General features: G+C 40.9%; 1 protein-coding gene across 6 annotated transcripts in view; it reads right to left on the reverse strand.

The window, feature by feature from the left end:
- Positions 1 to 24,979, reverse strand: part of TRERF1 (transcriptional regulating factor 1) — a 98,532-nt gene that overhangs the window by 70,540 nt on the left and 3,013 nt on the right. The gene's annotated exons all lie outside the window — the stretch shown is intronic.

The following is a 24,979-nucleotide window of genomic DNA, read 5'->3' on the forward strand; positions in this document are numbered from 1 at the left end:
CCATCAGACTATCAAACCTGGGTAAGCAGTGCTTTTTATCTCCAGGCCAAGAAACTGTCAGCATGCAGCCTCTCTTAAGAAACAGTAAAGCATGCAAGAAATGGATGGAACAAAACTCTCATGCTCAAGTTTAAATCATGCCTACTCCAGTCAAGTACATTTAATTTCCTAACTCCTTTACAGACCAACCTTTCAAAGCAATCAAGGTGTTTTTATAATATAGGTAAATATGACACTCTTGGGATCAGAGGAAAGAATACCACACACCTGACCAACAAATCTGCAACCTTAAAATTGTTAATAAAATTTAGAGTCTGGATAGACTCAGGCTTGAACAAACACTTTACCACAGCAGTGTTAAGAAGAGACGACATGACCTGCAATCCAGCCAGCCCATGAGTCACTAGGGCAGAAGAGAGACCTCCATCTGGCAACCTGAAAATCTCTAAGAATCTGCCTAGAGTGAGAAGTGTGAATCAAGGACCTAAAAAAACAACCAAACCAATCCCTTCACACTCTTTTAGCCCCTTCAGTGTCCTGCCCACAAAGTCCAGAAGCCTGTTAGTCCAGTGCCAGAGTGGAAAATGTCAGAAATGTGCAATGGTGAAAGGGTACACAAGAGAATACTACTAAAAAACCTAACAAAAAATGCTTGATTTTTCAATCCAGTTACCTGGGGGGAGATACAGCAGAAATTAAAGGATTTGAAGCAAACAGTTTTCATGTTTGCCTACCTCTCCTGTAGTGACGCTGTTAAAGGTACGCCTGTGCCTAAAGTAAAAAAACAGGTACACCCCCTCGCCTGGTTTTCTTTCAACACCAAGCAGCTGTAGCCATGATGCCAACACACCCCAGCAGAAACCCACAGGTGCGCAGTGCCAGGCAGAGGTGACATCCTTCACCACGCTGCACTGCCATTTCCCCACCAGCAAAATGGGATGGTGGCATGTGGGTCCCCAGCCAGGTCCAAACTGCCAGCTCTGGGGTGCCTCCTTTTTCCCCCTAAGTATACACTAGTACACACTAAGTGCTAAAAAATAAACCTTTCATCCTGTACATACCATTTTCTCAGATTCTACCAATGATCGTTAATTTTCTTTGCATTATCAGAATAATATGACAACAGTTACACCACTATAGGTTTGTTTTGGGGTTTTTTTATTTGTTTGGTTAGTTTTTTTGTTTTTTCCTTAGGAAAAAAAAGATCTTCCGTTCACATTACAGAAAGATTTGAACAAAAGACAGCCACTGACCAAGAGCCCACTTCAGAATCCCTACCCTCCTAGTCCCCTGCCAACCCAGTAAAATTCCTCAGAGCACAACCTCTTCCCGGCTATTTTCAGAGCAACTGTAGCAATCATACAAGAACAATGGGGAAGTTTGTTTTACACAAAGAGTAAATGTTTTGCAGCTTCCAATGTAAATATTTTAATTAATGGATTTTTTTTTAACTGTCTACTGCCTTGTGTTCACATTCACACAGAGCCACCAGGACAGAAGCAGCACTCAACTGATGTAATACAGAGAAGAGAATACAACATAGAAAAATGACATACTGACTTCAGAAAAAGCACCTTCATAACCATAAAATTCAGCGGGCGTTTGCTGGGGAAGATCTGTTATAAGAATTTAAGAGAAGCAAGTCTGCTCTTGCTGTGTCCAGCCAAGGGCCCATATTAGCTCCCACTGAGATTGTGGGCCTATTTTCATAGGCAGGCTGTAGAAAACCACAACCCAATATATTTCTGAAACAACATCATGCCCGATGACCAGGCTACAAGGAAAAAAGTGACGTATCTTTTTGTGTCAAACATCAATACGGTGGCCCTTAACCATCCATCACTGGGCATCCACTTCACAGAAATGCTCAAATCTGCTCTTAATAACCCATAAACCAAGTGTTGCAGACTGTCGGCAGGATGGGACGCAGATTTACTCTCTCTAGGCTAGACTGTTTTGGTATTCCAGGAAGTGGCTGGACTGAGATGCCAAGCCATCCTGCACATGCTCCTCTGATGGTTTCTGGATCCAGGAGCACCAGGTACAGGCTGCTCTTTCTCTTTGAATGGTGCCTCTCCCTAAGAAACTATCTTCCTCCTCTGCCCCCAGATACCGGGATAAAGTTTGGATGCAGCATCAGCAGATGGCTGGCATTCAAGATTTTTTTTTTTAATTTTCTTTTTCAAATTAAGTAGGACACAGATGGTGACGTTCCTGCTTTCCCAAAGCCTGGAACATGAACGTAGACCTGTCTAAGCTGGGAAGCTCAAACCCATAGTACGTTTCTGTAGAGCTGCACAAATTGCTGCATGGACCAGTTCAGCCTGAAGCAGTCCCACACGTGGCAGTATTTCCCCTTCCCTGCTTTTATCTGAATGGGAGGTTTTGTTCTTCTTGTACTGACCTCACTACACTTGATGCCCGTTAGCAACATCCTTTCAGAAGTTCAAACAAGCTCTGTAGAAATTCCCTGCCACTGTAAGCAATACGCAAGCTACCCCAGGTAAAACGCTCACTGTACCGTTCAAAAAATTACCACATTTGTACACTTCCACCACCTCATGCAAAGTGCTGGCTGCCCACTCGTAATCCCCAGATTCTGCAGCTCCCACAACTTCTATCCATACTGGCAGCCCCATCACCTCCAGGCCAGTGGCAGTGGCACTTGGCTCATCACATCCCACTAGGCAGTGGCTAGCACTGGAAATGATGGGAAGAAGCCTACTGCCCCCTCTCCTGCAGGAACTACTAAGTGAAGAAGAAGCAAGACCTCCCAACTCCATTTCATCAAGAACAAACCTTCCACAGTGCTAAATTAGTAAATGCTGACTATCAGCCACTCCCCGTTTAGGACAGGAAACAGCAGGAGAAAGGATATCTGGCTCTTACTTGAGAGAGACCCCGTAATTTGGCAGCACCATAAGATGCTGGGAACAATGAGGCCCTTGCTGTTCCTGCACAGGCAGGCTGGTGTCATGCAGAGGGAAGCAGGAGCAAGCAGATACATAATTCTTCATGGTGTGCACCCACCATGGTACCTGACTCCTAGGTAGGGCAAATGGGTACCAAAGGACAATGGCAGCTGAGAGCTCCCCTTGCAGCAGGGTCATTCAGAAAGACGTGTTTGCAAAACCTTTCCTGGTCCCTCACAATGCCTCAAAGTGAAAGTAAAACTCCTCATCTTACATCTGAATGTTACCAACCATTGCTGTGTACTGATACTGTATACATTTATACAGTATCAACTTCAGCTTCTACATCAGAAAAAAATTTCCTTAAAAAAACCCTCAAAAATAAACAAACCCCTCCCATCATTTCTTTCCCCATATTCCCCATCAGATTTTCTGGCTATACGTGCAACATTAAAACAGAGAGTAAACATCAAAGAACTTAGTATCTCTGCTTGGAACAGACTTTTCCAAGTGTGTCAAAACACACTTTTCATGGAAGACCCAAATGAGGAGGCAGACTTTGCATGAAGCCTTCAATGTGCACAGACCCTGGAAAAGGAGATGTCTGAGCAAGCGAGCAACCTAAGGCTTATGGCAGTCCTTCCATCTTCCTCTCTGACCTCTTCTAGGGAAACACTACATTTGACTTCCTCATGTGCCTATTTAATCAGCAATGTGAAACTTGCACAACCTTACCGGCGTCTCTGTGGTCTTCCCATCAGGGCAATCGGTAGAAGCACACCCCAAAGGAGCGGAACATTCATAAGTCTCCCATGCCCACGGGATGGAAAAGCGAGCGGGGAGAGAACAGATGAATGTTAATCTCTCCTTGCCGCCAGCAGCAGTCTGTACTCTCCCACGCAGACAAGAGGGAGGCTGTACAATTTGTTGAGGCCAAACTGTCTGGAAAAATGCAGAGAGAGAAAACTGATGGCAAATTCTCTTCTCTATCTCTTCTCCTACTGTAGGGAAAGTGAAAGTCAGTCACAGAGTTGCTGATAGAACGTGAGACCACAGGGTCTTCAAGGGGCTGCTTTTATGCAAACCACAGCGCTGGGCTATGCAGGACTCTGTCAGTTCAACGTATTCACTGCCTGAAATATTCTGCTCACACAGTGCTTGCACTCTGAGTTCTTATGGGAAATACTTTCATCGGCAGATTAAGCTTTTTGTCTAACCATAAGAACACAAAAAGGATCTGACACCACTCCATTACAGGTGTTAATTCACAAATGTAGGACTCTTCTCTAGCCTACATCACTCCAAAGACCCACTTCCTAACCACGAGTAGGTAGCCAAACAGCACATGAAATACTGAGCTTGGAGCAGTTGCCACCACAGACACTTCTTTAACTGATCTGTGCCTCAAAGGTGCCTGTCAGTGCTGTACATGTGCCAAACGAGAGCATGGGGTAGAAGCTCCAAGCAGGAAACAGAAGCTTGTCTTAGATTAGCACAGCTCACTCAAGTGTAGTGCTATGCTCAGATTTGGTTTTGATTTGCAAACCTTGCTGTCATTGGCTAACAGGACGTTTCAAGTTTTGTTAAAATAGGCAAAAAACAAAAGCCAAAAAGCTGAAACAAACACACAAATGAAATTACCCTGGCAGCAGTAGGTACCTTTAAACTATGCAAGAGGCAACATTTCTCAAACCCCATTTTACAGCTTGCTTTTCCATCTCCCCCTCCAGCTGAAGGCAGCCTCTTGGATGGGCACCTTCCAGGACTCCAGCAAAACATATTCAAAAAAGCAGAGAGAGCAAAATGAGAGTCTCTCTGCTGCAACAGTTTGAGACACCATCAGTCACCTCTCATCTTTATTGAGAATCCTTCCCCATCAACCCCAAATACATACCACAAATTTGTTGTCTGTTGAGGTATCTTAGAAATAAGCCAAGGCCAAGACCAATCTGGCTCCAAGGAAATTTCAGATGGTACTCTGGTGAGCTGGTGGCATGTTTCCAGTTCTCACCACTAATTCCAGAATTAAGAGTCCTGGAGTCACCATATTGCCTGAAGACAGTAGATCCTACCCTCAAACACACGTGCCAGCATTGCAGACGTGGTTTTAATTACATTAATACCTGTCCAGCAGGAACCACTCCAGAGGAATCACTTGCTTACTCTAGCTCACAATGATCACAGTAGCAGAGACATACTGCAACCAGCATCTTGATCAAGGGCAAGGGGAAAGTTCTTTGGGTAATCTAGAGAAGGAATCTGAACCTTAAAGTGAAAACTCCAGTGAAAAACGAGGGGGGGAAAAAACCCCACTATTTAATGTTAGCATTTATTAATGTTTAGCCTTCAACTGTGGATAAACAGAAAAGAATCTCTCTGCCTGTGTGCATATTTAAGACTGTTTACGCATGAAGTCCAAAGGGATGTCCTCATTTTATAAATAATTTGATCTGATGACTACATCAGAAAAAAGTGCAACTTAAGGCTACATACAGAGGCAAAACACTTGGCTACTAATGTCTAAATGGGGGGCGGGGGGGGACAAAGACTAAACATCATAGTCACTAAAACTCAGCAAATGGTTTATAGTTGAAGCTAAGTGCATAACATAGTGCACAATCAACACACACCAAATTGCTACTCTCCTTAAACTTTTGAAGCTTTGCTTACCAGAAAGTCATTTAAGTATTCAATATGAGAGTCTCCTAAATGTAAACACTTCCTCTGCTACATACCTGACCACATAAGCCATCCAGCAATGCCTTACTCCTCCCATGAGGCAGGTACATCACCTCAGGAAACACACTTGTGGAGCCACAGCATCAGGAGAAGCTGAGACTTCTTTCTCACAGAAATGAGGAGAAAAGGTCCTCAAAAGATTTATTTTCTGAACTCAAAGCCTGTGGTTTTGCTTTCCTTTCTTACATGCTGCTGTATGTGCACATAGATGGCTGTAGTTACACGTCTGTGCAATTTGCTTAGGATCAATCGCTCTGCATGTCAGTTTTAGGGGGAAACAATGCACACAAGAAACTATTACCCTACAAAGAAATACTATTTCCAGGTAAAATTTCTTCTTCAGTTTAGCTGAATGCACAAACTTAGATTCCAGATTTTTTTCTCAGCTGAGAACCTATAAACAGCACTGTAAGAATACTGTCAGTGGTCTCCAAAGAGGATCAAAATATTAGCTACCCCAAATTTTTCATAGACTTCCTAAACTGAAAAAATAATGGGATTTTTTTTTAATGTTCTCTATTTGCTGTGCAAGCCATAATGCCAGGTCATATTCCACATAAACTGCCTCTTACTTTAAGCCCAAAGCATGCCCTTGTGCAATCAAGAGGCCTGCATGCAGAAGAAAGGAACAGAGGATAAAAAAAAAGCAGCACACATGTAATTTTGGTGTAGCAAAATTTTCTGTAACTACTGATACTGTATATACAGTATATGATATTCGCTATCAGTAAGGAATATCGGAGAATGAAGTACAATTCTGTGCTTTTAAGAAAAACTACATTTCTGACCGAGAGGAGCAATGAGGACTGAACACATTTAACTTGAAATCAGCAACCACATGTGGTAAGAAAGGTCTGCCAGGATGTGATCTTTAATTATGACTTCATCCTGCACAGCTCGCTTGAAAAAGGATCAGCTGAGACATCTTGCCCACAGCAGCTCCTACAGAGCACAGCCCAACCAAAGAGAAGACCAGGGCATCACAAATAATAATAAAATAAGTTTTCCCCACAAGTAATGAGGTATCCTTTATAATTCAACCCTATAAAACCAGATTTGTCAAGTTCTAAATTAGGTTGCAGCAATATTTCATTGCACCATAAATCTTCCTTACACCCTAGTGAAGATGCCTAATAATTTAATATGCCAAAATTTTATTTTTTTTTAATCTGGAACTCATCAAAAATTGCCTGAAATAGGCATCTCTTTTACAGTTCAGATTCCACAATGCAACTGATTTGCATTTTTTGCATGGAAAATCGCTTGCAAAATGCATTTACATGTAGACTACCAAAGGTTGTAATTATCTCTCTTGGGTTTCTTAGGTAGGTCAGTGAATATCCTACAAAGGCTTCTGTGTTATCCCATGATATTCATTCAGCATCATTTTTTTTCAAAAGCAGTCCAACCTCCTTAAAGAATTACACCAACAAGTAAAATCTTTAGAAGAAAAAAGTGGGTTTCCAGAGTCAGAAACTTTCAGAACTTTTTTCCTTACTTTTTATTAAAAATTTCACAGCCTTTTTTTGCTGAAACAGATTACTTCACAAGAATGCTGAATTCTAACTGCCTCATGTCCTTCCTATTTCAGTGGATAACATGCACCTCACATAATGACTTGAAATAAAAAGAAATAAAAGCGGAAGATATTTAAAGGGGGGGCTTGAGATACTGCCAGTACTTGTTATAAAAATTTCTAGTTCCCATTCCCTCCCAACTAATCAGGTCTGTAATAAAAGAAACACTATTTCAAAGCAGTTGCCATGTCTGTAAATGCCAGCACTATAAAAAGTTAAGAATATGATCACATCAAGTGCTTTCAAAAATACACAATTTTCCTCATGCAATAGAGATGATGAAAATGGCTCTAGAACTTTAAGATTGCTCAAAGTTTGAAAAAACAGTGATGTCATTATTTTCCTGCTGCTTCTGAGAAGTTTACATCCTTGCTTCCTGCTGCCTCGCTTCACTTTTCTTAACCCAAGAAAACTCAAGACAGGTACCACAGCACTGCAGTGCTGGGATCACTGGAGGAAGTCAGGACAAGTCCACTTTACATCTCACCAAGCCTCCCCTAACAGCAATTCAAAAAAAGTTGCACTTCCAGAAGCTAAAATAAAAGGTGAACTGTCCTTTTATTTGCTATGTCTCTATGAGTACACACTCTATCTTTTCTTTCCCCTGTTCAGTCAAGGGTCACAAGCAGTGTATGAAGAAGCTAATTCGTGGTCCTGATCCTGCAAAAGCCCATGAAGAAAAGGCCCCAGAAAGCAACTAAGTGGAGTATGCAGCAATTAAGACGTGTTTCACTACTCTGCTTATCGCATGACTGCACTCCCTGGCCTGGAGTCTTGATACAGGGCTTAAGTCAAGATAGTGAATGTCACAACCATTTCACAGCTTGCTGTCAGATCATAGAGACAATTTTAAAGACAGAAGAAATCCAGAAAAAAAGTGCGTTTGTTTTTTTTTTAAACTCCAAATGTTTTACACTGGGGTAAGGCATTAATAAAAATGTTATTTTAGGTAACTGGCTGACTCATTTTTTGCTAAAATTAAAATTTAGCAACCAATTCCTAAAGAGCCAGGCAATCTAAAAGCAGTTGCCTGCAAAAAAGCTGAATTCAGACTATCCAAGGAGCTTCCTAACCTTGATTTTTAGGCTAACCTACAGACAACCCTGTTATTTCTCTCGATTTCCACACTGAGACAGTGAGAACTTCACTTTCCCCTTTACTTCATTTACCAAACTGCTACGTTTTCTGTACTTCACATTTCCCTCAGAGGTGCTCAGGCTGGCATGGCCCCTGGAGAGTGAAGGCTGGCTGGCTGGTGGGCTTCTCAGCAGCTGGGGCAGGGGGGATGTTGTATTTTGTTTTTTCAAACACTGGGACTAAGACTGGTAATGGGAAACTGTTTAGTTAACTGTTTGTCCCAGCATTCCAGGAAACTGTCTGTCTGAAAAAGATATCTTTTAATTAAAAACAAAACAAAAAAAGCCCCTAATTAAACAGTTTGTCTAAGATTAATGCCCCAGCTAGTTTTGCCACAGTTTTTAAGAAATGGGCTGGCTCTTCCAGCCAAGGAGGAAGTGAGGCCAGACCCTGAGAGCTGTTGGGCTGACACTGAGTCGCAAAAACTCCATGAAGCCCAGCAAAATTATTCTGCATTTATTTAGAGCTCCACCAATAAATGCAAAATCTGGTAAAAATGGTTTTCAGATATTGAAACTGTACAAGCCATAAAAAATTCCTTCTAGACAATTTCTGACAATTGAATTGCTCAAATAAAGAAAGAAGCCATCTCAATACCTGGTTTTCTAAATTTGCTTCCCCAGGCATCTCAGCTAATTCAGGGCACCTACATTTAAAGCTTACGTCTGTTATTCTACTCTCTGCTTTGTCTTTTACCGCATCTGTAATCGTTTATATACATGAAATGCATATTAAAATTTGTTTGTTTTTAAACAAATGACCATATAAGTAATACAAATAACTGATCTTGCATTATCAACTCACCAATACTTCAAGCAAGGATTTTTATTCACTTAACACTCTTCTTTAAAACACACACACATATCCCAAAGGAAAAACACAAAAGAAAATACGAAGTCTTCTTTTTAAGAGTAATATTTACTTACTAAGAAAAATTATTTCCCTTAACTGGAACATTTTTATAGCTGAGAAAACAATGCATAAAGAATTTACTAGATTCACATGCACATCTATTAGTTAAAATATTTCCCAAGGAAGTTTAACTAACAGCTATGTCTAATGTGCACAGTCATTCAATACTGATGTCCACAGAATACTACAAACAAAAGTATTTGTATAAACAGCAGAAGAAAGATAACCTGTTTATCACACAGGTTGATTATCTCACCAATCATTCAATTCAGCTTTTATGGCATTACAAGTCACAATATAAATCTTTAACAATCACAGCCTTGATTAGTCTTTGTGCCTGACAGACTTTGCATCTACTACTTCCAGTGCACTTAGTCTTGATTTTGAAATCAAGGTACACCAATTAAATTATTCAAACCCTCAACACTGACTAATCCCCTTCCTGTTTTCCAATGACCAGAAATACCCAACCAATCTCCAACATCTCTTCCCAGAAGCATGCTTTCTAGGTTTTCATATACAATAAAAGCTGGAACTTGGCATAACTTTGATAACTGCATTTTCAAATTAAAAGCCAGGAAATTAGTCATGGTAGGGCAGCATCTCTAGGGGACAGTTTGGGTGGCCACCAGCAAGATGCGTGTGGAAGGCTGTGTGAGAGGGCAAGATTGGTATCTACCACTTCCTCTCTTCTGCCGTAAGCATCAGAAAAGTTGAGAGTCCTCCCTCACCTACTGTGGGCTCAACCCCAAGCACAGGGGAGGGCCAGTGCAGGTATTCCCACATCATCTTGAGAAAGGGTAAGACCAACAGACCTGGTGGGGAAAACTCCAAAGTTTTTCCAAAAAGCCAAAGACACATAGTTTTGCCAGTTTGGCTGAAGAGCGACTTAAGTGTCTCAAGAGAGCCGCTCTTACAACAGCCAGACCTCAAACTTAAAAAGGATCACACTTGGAGGAGGACAATCCTTTCCAGGATAGCTGTTTGACTCAGCAAGGTCATCACAACATCCTAAAACACACCACCTCCTCACTGGGGCAAACTCACAAAAATGGCTTCACACCACCCCCCACCCCCAATGGGGAAAGTGGGACAATGGGGAAAGTGCCCCAAATTGCTCCAATAGGAAAATCTTGCTAGGTGGACTGGGGGCTTTCTTTAGGAGCTGGCTGACGCCCCAACCCCAGCACAAAGACTGTGACCCAGACGCCAATGAATGATCAGACTCACCCCAAAAGCAGCTGGCTAAAAGCAGCGCTCTTCCCAAGGAACTTTTAGAAGTAGAAGCAATTCAATCCAACAGATTTAACCTGTTACACAAAGTGTGTACCAGCTGCTCACAGCTAGCCCAGTGTGCACCCTGAAGGTGCACCACTCTCCTTAAGGACAGCACCGACAACCGCCAACACTCCATAAGGATTCTTTTACAACCATCTGCAAAAGGTCAGTGTTGCAGGCAAGGAGACAAACATCCTGCTAGACTGAGGACGTGTCCATCACTGGGAGGAAGGGGGAGAAATGGAAACTAGTGGCCTGAACTATAGGATATTCAAAGCTTGATGACCAGCTGCTCTGCCTACCAGGGAATCAGAGCCTGCTCTGTGAGTATGGCACAGTGAGAGGAGAAGACGCTCATTTCTCTTCAAGGACATCATACTTCTTAAATGATCTCAGGCAGCCTCCACACCGCTGCAGCATCTTGACCTCACAAATGCCTTCCAAAGGCTGCAGCTTAATGCTCTGGGTTGTGCTGCCTTCTCTCACTTGCCTCTTCCCACACCTCTCACTAGACTCCCCTCCTTACATCACAGTGTTTGGCACAGGCCTGGACACTGTGGCACTTCCCAGCACCACCGAAGAGGTGAGGTAGCCAACAGGCCTCAGCAAGCCCAGGGGCAGGAAGCGGAAGGAGGAGGAGGAGCCCCCCCAGCAGAAGAGAAGAGTTGGAACGACAACTGTAGCTGGCAGCAAACACAATTTGGCCAAACCTAACTCACCCGCAATCCCATTTTCAGTGGGCTGCTGACTTCAGACTTCATGGGAAACTCCATTTTCCTGAATGATGCTCTTGTGCTTTATCCTCGTTAACAGCACTTGCTTATTTTTTTTCAAAAGCAGAGACGCTATCACTTATGCTCAGGGCTGTACAACACAACTAGAGGCTTTCCTCTGCCACACTGAGAAACACCTTACAGTAAAGATTTTAGCTGTCTGTGCTTAGAAAAGTAAGCTTTAGTGGTTTCCCTTTAGCATCTCCACCATACAAACTACACAGGTTAGAGCCTTTTTTCTGAAACTTCAGATGTGTATTAACAGTGAAAGGGCAGTGTTACTAGATTTGCTGTTTTTAAGCTTGCTGGGATCGTTACTCCACATAGCAAGGAAAGAGGACAATGTTCACAATCAACATCAAGGAGTAAGCTAAAACTAGGCTGTGGATCAGTAAGGAAAGGAAAAATGATGAACAATGCAGGAATGATGAATTGTGTTATTAAGTTTTATGTACAGACATGACTGTGTGACAGGGTGCATAGGCTTGCACAAATGTTTGGTAGAGTTTCTCATTTGCCTTCTGCCATGCTCATTTATGTAGCCTGCTCCCATGGCCCCTACCAAGAGCCATGCTCTCCAAAAGCCTGCACTGTCTCCTGGAGAAGGAGAAGCCTACTTTTGGCCTAAATAAGAGTTCACCATTTTTTTTCCTGGGTATTTTTGCAAATAAATAAAGGGTGCTTCCACTAGGAACAATTTTATCCCAGGATAGAAGATGGTACAACACAAAACTATAGAGTGCCATTTGCATTTTAAACTCAACAGTTTCAAGATCAAACTTCTTCAGCTATTAAAAAAATATTCAAAAGCATGCTGAATGGAGGCAAAGCTTACACTCCAGATAGACTGCTTCTGATATTTGAGAGGTTCAGCACAGACACTATCCCATAAACTTTCCAGCTTCATATTTATGAGCACACAGACACATTTATTTCTTTGGACAGAAAAGATGAAGTAGATGACCATCACATCACTGGTGAAAACTGCTATGTCATAAAATAGCCCACAGCATAGAATTTATAAGTTCCTGTAACCAAGTAGTATGTGCCAAGCCAGGCAATCCTGATGAAATTCATAAGAAGCCTATAGACTTCTCAGAAATAATTAATTTGCTCAGATTTGCATCTGCACAAAGACATACATACACTCACATTTCTGAGTGAAAATAAATTCTGACTTCTTACATTCACATATTTCCCCTTGAGGATAAACCTGTAAGATTATTAACTATAATAAAGCTCTAAAATGGATGCTAAAATGGTGTTTGAGGGCAGCATCAGACACTCCAAAAACATGTATAAGCTAAACTCTAGTGCACTATATAAAGGCAAGTTTCAGCTAGAAAGCTTTACTGTGATTTGTGGTACTTTAAAAGCACTCTTGTAACAATTTTAATAGTTTAAAATATTGGAGTTTAGTCCCAAGGAGATGTAGCTAGTGCTAAACTGCCATTTTAATGGAATTTTTGCACCCTCTCTCTATGCTCTACTTTATAAATAAACCTCTAGACTTTTTATTGATTTCTTTTAACTTGATAGATTGAGCCTCTCTGGCAGAGAGGGCCAAAGAACAGCACACAAAAAATTAAAGGTTCACAGTTTGTGAAAGGGACAAAAATAATAAAACCCCCAAGAGAAAACAATTACAACACAATGCATATATGCCTGTGTTCACTGCTTTCAAATCTGCCTTGTACATGCATATATATATATATATATATACATATATATACATATATATATACTTCCCAAGACTTCCTCATTAAATTTACCATGAGAAACCAGTAAAACAATGTCACATACAGTTGTATGATATGCTGTACACCTCTTTCAGTTACAAAGCCTAAATATGACTTCAGTGTGTCTGACTTTAGCTGCTCGTGCCCTGAAGCCGTGTAGGACACGCCATCAAAATTATTTCAAAGGTTTTGTAGTAGTCCAAGGTCAACGTTCTGCAGATGCAGAAGTAAGAACATCCAAGAAAGTTATTTTTTAACTGTATATATAGCACAAATGAGGGTAAACTAATACAATTAGTCTTAGAGGGTCCTGTGCCAGACAGCTCACCAGGATACTGTCCCACTGACCCAAATTCTGCAACCAGCTCTGCCCATGTGAGCATTGCCAAGTGCACTTGTGGTCAAGCTGCGAGATCACTCCTCCTACAATCCAGCTCAGAAACATACTACAGAAACAAGCCATGGCAGAATAAGAGCTTACTACCCCTGTGCATGGGTGCCCACCCACAGGAAGGAGAAACTGTTAGTTTTCTGACACAGAGACGGACCTACTTTAAGTCGTGTGATCCAATTCTCAGTTGCCAGCATTATGCAAGGGATAAGCAGAACAGCTCATACCAGAGGTTTCTTTCTCACATAGGAAGAACATGAAGGACAACCAAACAAAAAGGAAACAGAATACTGGCAGCAAACTAAACTAGGTAAGTACAGTCAAAAATATTTAGAAGCTTTTTGTCTTTATTCTGTTTAGGTTATCTCTCCTTACTGCCCTGTATTTTTTAAAATTTGGATCCGTTCACTATATATGTGACTAGATTAAAAAGATTCCTTGAACACATGACTGTGCAATATGATTTAAATTCTTTGCAAGATCTCACAAACTCCTGTGTGCTTAATTTTAGAAACAAGGACAACAAAAAAAAATCAAAAACCCAACAACGTCTGCCATTTCCATATGTGCTCTATATTTTACTAGTTCTTTACCAGAAATGAATAAAACCCCCCCCCAAACTAACAATCCCCCCACAAAAGAATGTTAGGGGCATTATGTCTTTCGTGACACTTTGAAATATAAGGTACTTCTGACTTGTTGGCCACTTAGACATCTGTTACACCCAGCTCTAAGTTTCCCCCAGCTGAAACACAGAAGGAGTGGTAATTCAGAGAGCTATTTGTGAAGATGTGAAGATGATGTGACAGCAATATCATGGATACTGGGGGATTCTGGTCATGCAATGCCCCAAAATGATTTTCAGTGGACACAGCTGCATCATTCCAAGTCCAGAGCGACTTCAAGTCTCCCCAGATGGCTGTTCCTCAGATGATGGAAGGAGATTCAGCATCATCAATTACTATCACAGCAATGATCCATGGGGACCAGTTACGCAACCTGAACAGCTCGGGATGCTTGACAAACACAGGGAAAGGCAGGTTCAAAGAGTGGGAGTCTGCCAGACTAGTGATTTCATGTCACATCTCCAACCAGCCCTATACCACCCAAGTCACCAAGCAGGGATGCAACACATGTCCAATTCTGTTTCTGGAGGCTGGTATACACATCAGAAGGGACTTTGTGTTTTCCCTGATTTAGCCAAACCACATATAAAAACCCAAAACTAGACCTCCTGACTACTTCTTAAAGGTCACATCTCTACAAGTGAATGGTGGAGCTGAAAGCTCTGCTACCAGCCATGCTGTCGCTCTGCAAGGAATACAACCTTCAGAGGACAATGCTTTCAACCTGGCCTTTTTGCTGGTGCTTAACTCACACAATTCTTTAATCTCATTAAGCAACTGATTTTTAAATACTGCTCTGCCTTGGCTCACAGGCACCTGCTACTGACAATTATCAGAGAACATATGTAAGGAAAAAAAATAGCATATGGCCATACAAATAAGCAATGCAGCAATGAAGTGCTCCTTGCAAGCTCTGAAAGAGACAAGTAATTGCACCAGCTCCATGGCACATGTGAGCATGATCGCTCAAACACGAGGGTTATACCAACACATGCCCTCCCAGCACATCACTCAGCCCTTCCTCCTGCATCCCCTTGCTCTTGACTATGGCAGAAAAAGAGACGTAAAAAAATACAAAGCGTGCGAAGGGCTATCCGTAACTTCTGCATGCAATGAGCAGAATCCAAAGCTGCTCCTGCAAGTCTTCCTGCTGGAAGTACCTGGAGGCCTCCTTGCCTTTCTCCCGGGCAGAGGGCCGCTGATTGAAACATGCGACAAGCAGGGAAACCTCTCCACATCCACCAGAGTGTCAGATGAGTTTGTTTCACTGTTTTTCGGTGGGTTTTTTTAAGTTATTGGGATGAGTCCCATCTCCATAGCCTCAGTCCTCCCAAAATAGTAAAGATAAATTACAATGCTGTACATATAGGACATTATGGCTGGAAATTCAGCAGGAGAGATAGAACAATGCTTATCCCTTTGCTTTGTCTCTGTGCACATTGGTACCACCACCAGCTCGCTACCAAATCTGCTGCACTCAAATGCACAAATTAAACACCACATTTCTCCCTTTTCTTAATGTATTTATTTTTCCTCTGGGAAGTGACTTACTTTAAAAATTGCTTTATGATTAAAAAAACACAGCAATCAACTTTTCAAAATGTCAACTTTAATTTGATTTCTGTTTCCCTCCTCCCAGGTCCTCAGGCTCTCACAGGAAACCCCCATGCCTCCGTTTCACATTTTGCCACAGCTGCAGCCCTACATCAACCCCAGAAGGGCAGCTCCTAAACCTGGGGATTTCTGGTAGTGATGAGGAGCTCTCTACTCCCTGACACAGAGCTCAGCTTTGCACGTGGGACACTCAGCCACAACGCAAGAGCTTTAGTTCAAAACCTACTCAGTCTCACAAGGGCAGGTTTTGACCTGTAGGGCTATGGGGACATAACCTACCCAACCATGTGCCACAGCAAACTCCTGACCTGGTCACCAGAAGTGCCAAAAGGCACAGTGCTGTCCTTTGGTCGCTTCCACTGCAGCAGGGATCCTGGGAACACCGTGGCATTAGGGGGCCACCCAGTCTGGCTGCATGCACAGCAAGGAAACGAGCTACATTCCCACCAGTTTCAAAAGGCTTTACACCAGATCTTCATTTCTCCTTGTGGCACAAAAGTCAGAGCATTTCCGATTAAGTTATCGATGTGCCACAGTCAGCAAAGGAAGACTCGCAGCACAGAGCTAATGCTCAGTTAATAACCCAACAGGGAGGAGAAAAAACCTCTGAATTTAGCATGGCTGATGTAAGCTGTGATGTCATTTCCACACATAGGCTAGTGAAAAAAAAAATTAAAAAAAAAAAATTATTTTTTTTTTTCAGATCCAAGATACAGAGATATGTAAATTGTTTGGCTTCCATTTCAAATAAACAGTATGAGATAACCCCAAAACTTAATAATGCTTTCAGCCCTCACTCCTGCTCTTCAGAAGACTCGAAACCCTCAACAGGATCAGCTCGCTGGGAGAGCAGTGAGCCAAACCACTTGTACAGGCACGCACCCTCAGCACCGTCCCACCCAGCAGTGCCAGCAGAGTCTGGTTCTCACTCTTCAACAAGATGTTTGGTTTGGGCTTTTTATTTTGGAGGAAGTAATTTTAAGCAAAGTATATATATATATATATATATAAAAAATCTTGCTCTAGCAGCTCTGAAGGATTTTTTGGTATGATTATGGCTGAAATGAACTATTCTCTAAGGACAGATTAAACAAGCCAAGCAAAACAGGTCAGAAGATCAGAGAGAAAGGGGATCTTAGAATTATGAAAGATGCTCAGCTAAATTAACAAAAAAACAACAACAAAAAAAAAACCCAAACAAATAACCCCCCCAAAAACACCTCCAAACAAACAAACAAAAAAATTTCAGCCAAAGAGAAGAAACTGGTGAAAGAACAATCTGAAAGTCCAAAAAAAATAAACTTACTATATTTGGGTAATTCAGGAAATGCTGTAGAATAATTTTACCATTTTTTAAAAATAATAACCTTTTCAAATTAAGCCCCCCGCTTTTTCCCCCCACAAAAAGTAACTTCTTAATAGAAACTCTGCTGTAAGTGCTGTTTATAAGCACTTTTATAAGAACATTTATAAGAAAATTCAACCTGCAGGGTAATTTTCCTGAAATTTCTGTTTGGCAAATGAAAATAGTGTTTTCAACAGATGAATACCCTTCCTTGTAAATGTTATTCTGTTGCAATCACGTAAATTGGTGTTTTACACAAATGCAGCTTGAAACCTACCTACTGAAAGAAAAGCAACCCGAGATAAAACCAACCTGCACAGAACAGAGTAGAACAGTATTAATAACATGTAAGCACAGGTTTCTAAATAGTAAAAAAAAAGTTGTTGCATAATTTATTCATTTTCCTACTAGTTTCACAGATGAAGATAGCAGCACCATGAGATAGCCAAAAGATTATTTTTGCCTTCAGCTTAGTAATTTACAAGCCTTTGAGTTTCACTGTTTTGTTGTTGTTCACTGGGAAAATACTGTGGAAATAACATTTACCTGCATTCTCAGTCTACAAAGCTTGCTAAGTGCAGCTCCATAGAGACACATCCCCACCAAACACCGCACAGATTTACTGTAAATTGGTGACTAATCCTTACAGCTACCCTGTACGTGTATCACTGAGTCAGCTTGAAAGTTTGTTCATTCACTCAAACACCACTTCTATTCTCCTCTCTCTCTCTCTGATCAGCAGGCAGGTCTGAAATCTGCCTTTCCTCCTTTCAAGGAGAGCTTCTTACTGCCTGAACAAGTGAAAGGTGCAGGTACAAAAACCTGCTGCTCTTGCAGAGGATTGCCCTAAGAAAATGCACGTTTGCCTACACAACAGCATAAAAACAAACAGACCAAAAAAAGAAAGCCCTACATTTTCTTTCAGCAAGAAACTTCTGTGTATGCAAGGAAGGAGCCCTGCAGGGAGGGGCTCTCCAGGGGGCACAAGCTGACCCTGCTACTGGAAAAACTTCCTGGTTCCCACATTTGGCAATCTAACATACAAAGCCAGTGAGAAATGGCCAGTTTAAGTTTCGCTGGTAACAAAAGCAGTAGCAGAACAATGCAGGTACATATTCTAGATAGCTCTAATGGCCACATATGACTTTGCATTTGCTGAAGCCTAAAATAAGATGCCCCACTCTTTTGTTCTCTTTATTGGTTTCTTGCAATTTACATAATTAGCAGTACAGATTTTCCAGAAATAACCTGAAAGTAAAAGTTCTACCTGGAAAGGGAAAAAAAAAAAGAAAAGAAAAGGAAAAAAAAAAGCTGTTTATGCTAAGGATAGCGTGGGACTTAAATGTAAGGATTTTCCTTACATAACTGAAGCCCATCATCCATTTTGTAATTATGATACTTCAACTAGAAGAACACAGAGTAAAATTTATTTTCAAAAAAGTATTTACAGAGTAAAATAATTACAACTAGGAGCTGCAGTCATATGCAGACCCAACCTTGCTCCTTCTTTCAGTCACACAGGTAGTTCAACCAACTATCGTAAGAGCAGGCATTGCTACAGATGACTAAAAATTGAAAGAGCAGGTCCCACACTGAGCATGCAGTCCAACAGAAGCTTTCCCATCAGCCAGCTTTATGTAGTACTCTATGTGCCATTGCCATATAATGTCTGCACTGCAACCTTATTAGTTTTGGACCACTGCCTACTGGCTGAGAAGTGGCCTTTAAAATCAGATGAGCCCATGTTATTTTAATGAACCCCTACTTTAACTAACGATCAAATAGTTAGCCAAGGGATCGTATGCTGACAGACTTCCAGCATCAAAGTGCAGCTCCTTTCATAAATTAGAGCAATTCTGTGGTATTAGTCTATCATTCATATATGTGCATGCAATGTCCAGATTAAAACTTCTGAAAGTTGGAAATCGTTGAAATAAAAGTCTGCTAAGGCTTTATTTTATCATTCCCACTCATGTTAAACATTACCTTACTATGCAGGCAACCACATTTGGCTTAACTTACATTCTTTTCATTAACAAAACAGTACTTAATCCAATGTCTTTTTTCTGTGCACCTCCCTTTTCAGGTGTATTATTTCTTTAAAGTTGTTTTCAACTTCAAAGACTAACTTTTTACTACAAGCAATATAGGAACTGTAAAATTCATCCTCTGCAATGTATCTTTGGTTTTCAAGCATATAAACGGTGAAATCTTTTTTCGTTTTACCTGCAAGGCATATTCTCTTATTCATGCTCTTTCATTATAATAGCAGCAGCTTTAGAAAAGTATTAAAGTTTATTAAAAACCATCTCTTTCAAAATTTCATAGTCCTAAAAAAACCTTCTTTTCCTCACGTGAGAAAAATTTTGCCTCTCATTTTCTAATTTTATCAAACTCATACAGACAGCAGCAATACTTTTTCCTTATGATCCATGCTGCTCACATACCAATTTACTGAACTCTGACAGCATAAAACAAGCTTAACTGACAAAAAAAACCCACAGAGAATCACTGTTCACCATCACAACTCAGAAGCCTCTTCAAGTCTTGGAAACACGGAATCAATGGAAGAATGAGAGAGAATTTGCCTGCCCATACTTCTGCAAATATTTTGGCTTAGAGGAATTACTGCCACCTTAAATGGAGATATGCCCCTACCATATTCAGAATATGTGTTTAACATAATTATGAATATGAATCTCATTTCTCCACACATAAATTGCCTGCTAATTTAGAAAGCTCTCTCCACTCCCCCGCTCAGTACCTGATGCTTTGCCATGCAGACTTACTGAAACACACAGCAGTGGTTTGCAGGGCATTCCTGCGGATGGGGACAGAAATGTCCTTCGTGCTTCCATGCTTGTGCTCAGAGACACCTTCTAACAAAGCAGATACTTGGTTCCTACAGCCTGTCTTACCTTGGCATGATCAGGAGGGTGAAAGCCGTTCCAGACAGAGGCAAGAATGCCATTTTTGACACTCAAATGCCTCCATGAAAAACTGCATCTTGCCCTGTTTGGCATGCTCCTGCTCGCAGCAAATGTCTTGCCAGACAGAGTTAGAACTTCAAACAGCTTTACTCAACCCTTTCAAATAAAGTATCCTGGTTCAGCATCTCCCCACTAAAGCTCAATCTCTGAGATGGTTTTCCACCTTATTTTTGCCAGGAACTCATTAGAATATCACTGCAAGTACTTGTTTATTATCATTGCTCTGATGCTGAATTCACGTTTTTACAGTGATCAATAAAAACTAAATCAGCTCACTACACACTCAGCCCACACATGAAGAAAATTAATTTAACAAGATCAAAGTTGTCTACCTTCTACCACTGTAAAATCACAACCAGCCTGATGTTTTTTGCAAGTTATCTTTGAAGAATGATTGGAAATGAATAAAAAATCATTCTGGAAGCATATACTGAAATTGCAGATCCAAAACAGAGATAGGAAGACACATGCAAGCAATCACATGGGAGACCTTTGCTTGAATTTGAACTGTGTGGCAGGCCAAAGCATCAGTGCTATTGCAAAGCTGCACCACTCAGTATGGCTGAACATTAACTATTTTTGTTTCATCAAGACACCTAAGGGTTCCTCTGCAACACTGAATGTGAGCTTTTGAAAGGTAATCCAAAAATCCCCCAAAATCATGCCAGTGAGTTAACATCTGAACTACTTCCACACATTTCCCTCCAAATATACGAGCAGCACAAACAGGAACAAAACTGCTGCGTTCAGCACTGAGCTATACGTGGTGTGTATTTGTGGTTCAGGTGACTACAGGCACAGCTTTGGTAATGGCCACAGAGCTCACGGTTATTTCAAGGCCCACTGTGGCCTACGAGACATTGAAGATGCTTTCAGCCTCTAAAAAGAGTGCAACATGCAGCCCTCTCCTTGCTGAGAGCAGCAAGGGGCCAACTCAAACACCACCACCTCTCTGCAAGGTAAGCCCAGCTTCCACGTTCAGGATAAAACAAAAAATAAAAGAGGCAGATCAAAAAAAGAAGCAACTGAGATTATGTTTACAAAACTTTTAAGTCAATATCTTAAATACTTCAGGGCTTTGGCAGCCTGCATTTTAGGGAAAAGAAAGTTCAGTTTAGCTATGTAGGGTCTTCCAAGTACTCATAATTGTGAACCATGTAAAGTCTTGTCAGCATCCATTTTTTTTATTTAATACACTGCTACTGTTGCTAACAATGCTAGTTTTAACTTCACACAAAGAGCAAATAGGTAGCAAATCTTGCAAAATAAGAACAGCACTATTTACTAGTCAGGGCTGTTTTTTTCTGGTACAAACAACATCATCCATTAGGACATCTTCTCCACCAGCAGAAAGAGAGAACAAGGTAGCAGCAGAATGAAGCACTGGTGGTACAAGTCCAGGAGGCAGCACTGCCAGCTCATGCTCCCACACCCAGTACCTACAGACACTTGCCAAAGAAACCCCATTTACCTCCTTCATGAACTGCCACACTGTCTGAAAGAATAAATAGCTTTTAGTCTCTGATCAAAATGTGTATTAAAATCACTTCATCTCATGTCCCCAAACTTTCACAGATTTGAAATACAGTATTTTCTAACCTGCAGTATTTAAAAATTGTATTCAAAATTAAAGTACATGGGATCTCTTTTGGGGAAAAAATATTATTACATATGGATAACATACTTCATAATGTATTTCCTGTTCCCCAATAAACTGTATTCAATTCTGCCTGGAGAACAGAGGGCTATTTCAAGTTAGACAAAGCTCTAGCACATTCATTTCATGAGGAGCCACTTAAGATCATGCTCTTGCAAGAGTACCCATATGCATTAGAGCCACAGGACAGAAGGTTTACCCTACTGACCTTCCAGGATTGTACTGGGTGTTCTGTTAAGAAAATGAAAGAAGTTACTATGTAGGTCAAGTGTGGAATTAAATAAAAAATTAAAAAAAAAAAAAAAAAAAAAAAGCCTAATGTAGCTGTAACTGGCATAACCCTCCAAGTGTAAATAGAGATCCTTCCAGGAAAATGCACTTTCTAGTTCTGATTTGGCATGTGAAACATGACAGTACTGGGAAAAACACTTTCCTGCTAGTACAACTGGAACTCAGACAGTACCCTCACCCACACAAAAGTGTTGCAAAACCCCTCAATGCCCTAATAATACTCACTATTCACTGGCAGAATTTTTGGTTTACTGGGGAAAAATGCATTTAAAGTAATAGCTAAACACATCAGCATTAGCTATTTTTTTGGTCTTAAATATAAAAACTAGAACACAGACTTCCTTCCTATTCACCCTCATGCCCCCCCAAACACACATACACTAAAAATATATAAATAAAGGAAATGAAACTTCCCCATCAATGAAAATTTGGGGCGGGGGGAAAGAAGAGATGAGAGAGTAGAGAACAAAGACAGAAATTACTTATTTTTTTTAAAGACAGAGAACTGCAGCCATTCTTAAATTTTAAACTTGCTTTGCAGGGTTGGATATTTTTTTTGCAGTCTGATGCTAAAATTATTTAGGATTTGACATCCACTTAAAAAGAAAGTACCTGATATAAATTCTGCACCTCAAATGGCCCCTGTCCTTTAAGAGTCCTGGTAAGCCTTGTTCTAGCCAGATGGCGTGAACAAAAACCTCACCATCAAGGGATCTTTCAAAAAGGAGGTGCTGATAATTTAACATTTAACTTACACCTACCTGTTTTGCTGGGGCAATCCTTCCCCAAACCATATTTTTGCAGTCTTTACACTCCAGGGTCAGCTGGAGTAAGTTTTAGTACCTAAATCTGAGTTTTTCCTTTTTACTGAGCATGAGATTTTTGATGGGGGGGTGGGGGGAGGCAGGAAGGAATCATAAAAGACCATCTACAACAATCTTGCTTTGCTATAGTTGCAATGAACTTTAAACATGAAGAGAAAAAATGGCAAATGAAAACAAAACCTTGCAGCTCTGCAACTCAAGGACATATCACAATGCGGGCTCTATAAAAAAAATCTTACCATGAGCAGTTGATGAGGGGAGGGAGGGGAAAGACAGAAACCATTTTACTGCTGAACTAAACAGACAAGAGAAAATTTGTGACAAGACCCAGGATGGCTGCTTTAGACATTGGTGGGGTATGGAAACTCAGCATTTGTCACCGTGTGCCTGGGAAGTGACAACAGCCCACCTGAGCAGTGGATGGGAAGCCGAAGAGATTCATCTGAAATTCTAACAAAATTTAAACTGTAAAGAATTGGAGAATGACAAACTAAAAAGAAAACTAAAAATAAAAAAAAAAAATCAACTATATTTTGCATCTGCCTCATATCAGGATTTTGGGTCTTTCCAGAGTAAATTATCAGTCAATTATGAAAACTTAGGTGAGCTGTTTGTGTGTGACACATTCCTCTTTGTTACAGAGTAAGCTGAAACCACAAGACTCATTTCACTCAGAACCTCAAAATATACCTAACGCTACAGGACTATGCCAAAATCCTGCAACACCCCCACTCTAATGCAAAGAGTTTAAACTTTAAAAAAAAAAAATAATCAAACATGATTATATAGTAATAGGGCATATATTTAAGACCATGTCCTGGGCTCCCCAAACCATTATCCTCTCAAGAATAAAGTAACATAAATGACATATTTTCCTTCAATTTTCTGTGGCAGCAGGTTGTAACCTGAGCATATTTTCTAGTTTTTCCCCACACAAATCAATGATTTGGGGCTTTTTTCTGCTGCTCTTTTGACCACGTCCAGTTGAGCCCACATCCCCCCCATCATGGAGTGGGCAAGCCAGAAAGAGAGAAAAGAAACTGCTATCAGAAACACTATTCCTTCTGCCCACAGAAACCAACATCCAACAAGGACCGATGTCACTATGACTTGCTGGCCAACTGTGTCACCCACTTTGTCCTCCTGGCCAGCCTGGATAATACAGTGGCAGCAGCAAGGAGATGATGCTGCAAGAGCCCATTCTCAGCATTTCAGATCTAACAGGAGATACTCCCACAAGCCCCATAAGTTAGCTTGGTGTCTAAACGCATCCTGCTCAAGAGTATTTTCAGTGAATCTCTTAAATCTGTTTGGTTTCAAGCAAAGAACTGTTAAAGACAAAAAAAAAAACAACAACCCAATAAAATTGTTGCTATTGTTCTTTGAACAAGGTTCAGACCTACTCTTTGAAGGAAGAGTCGCCTTTCTTAAAATATATTTGAATGTGCTATTTTCATCTTTATCTTAGAAGGCCCGATTTCCCCTCAGAGCCCTGCAACTGATTGCAGTAATAAGTTTCTCAGAGATGGACAAGTTAAGAAGAGGTTTTATAACTTCACATACAGCAAAACATATGGAATTGTTGCCTTCCTTTTTCTTTAGTTTTGAATGCAGCCCCCCCCCCCCCCCGCCACTCTCACACACAGTAACTCTACCCTTGTAAGCAGTGCCATGGAAGTCAGTGTGACCACTTGAGCTCCTCACCTTATGTAAATAACCACGGGTGTGGCAGCTACTCCAGGCAGAATTCATATGTGCACCATGCTTTTGCCTACTTCTTTCAGGTGGAGGCCAGGCAAAAGGATCCGTTAATTTTAGGGACAGAAAAAATTGTAATTCTGATGATAATTTTGCATTGGAACTATGCAGCTCTCGAAAGAATACAAGGGGAGGAAACAAATTGTTTCCACACCAACCATTATTTTGTCAAACGCTGCTTGTTTTTTAAAAAAAAAAAAACAAAAAACAAACACATATTTCTAAGGAAGCTGAAATGAAACTGCCTTATCTCACAGTTATTATGACACATAGTAAGAAGGCACAATGCAGGGCCCTTCTTTTTTATACTGTCCCATTACAGTATTGGCAAAGGGAGAGAAGGGCCTTCTCAAACACTTGGCTGAGTAAGTTTTTAGGTGACATATCCCCCACTTGATTTGAACAAACAAAAAAAA

Source organism: Pseudopodoces humilis, chromosome 3 (genome assembly GCF_049639895.1).
Source record: "Pseudopodoces humilis isolate 2021_Gansu_Grassland_sample_001 chromosome 3, ASM4963989v1, whole genome shotgun sequence".
Taxonomy (NCBI): domain Eukaryota; kingdom Metazoa; phylum Chordata; class Aves; order Passeriformes; family Paridae; genus Pseudopodoces; species Pseudopodoces humilis.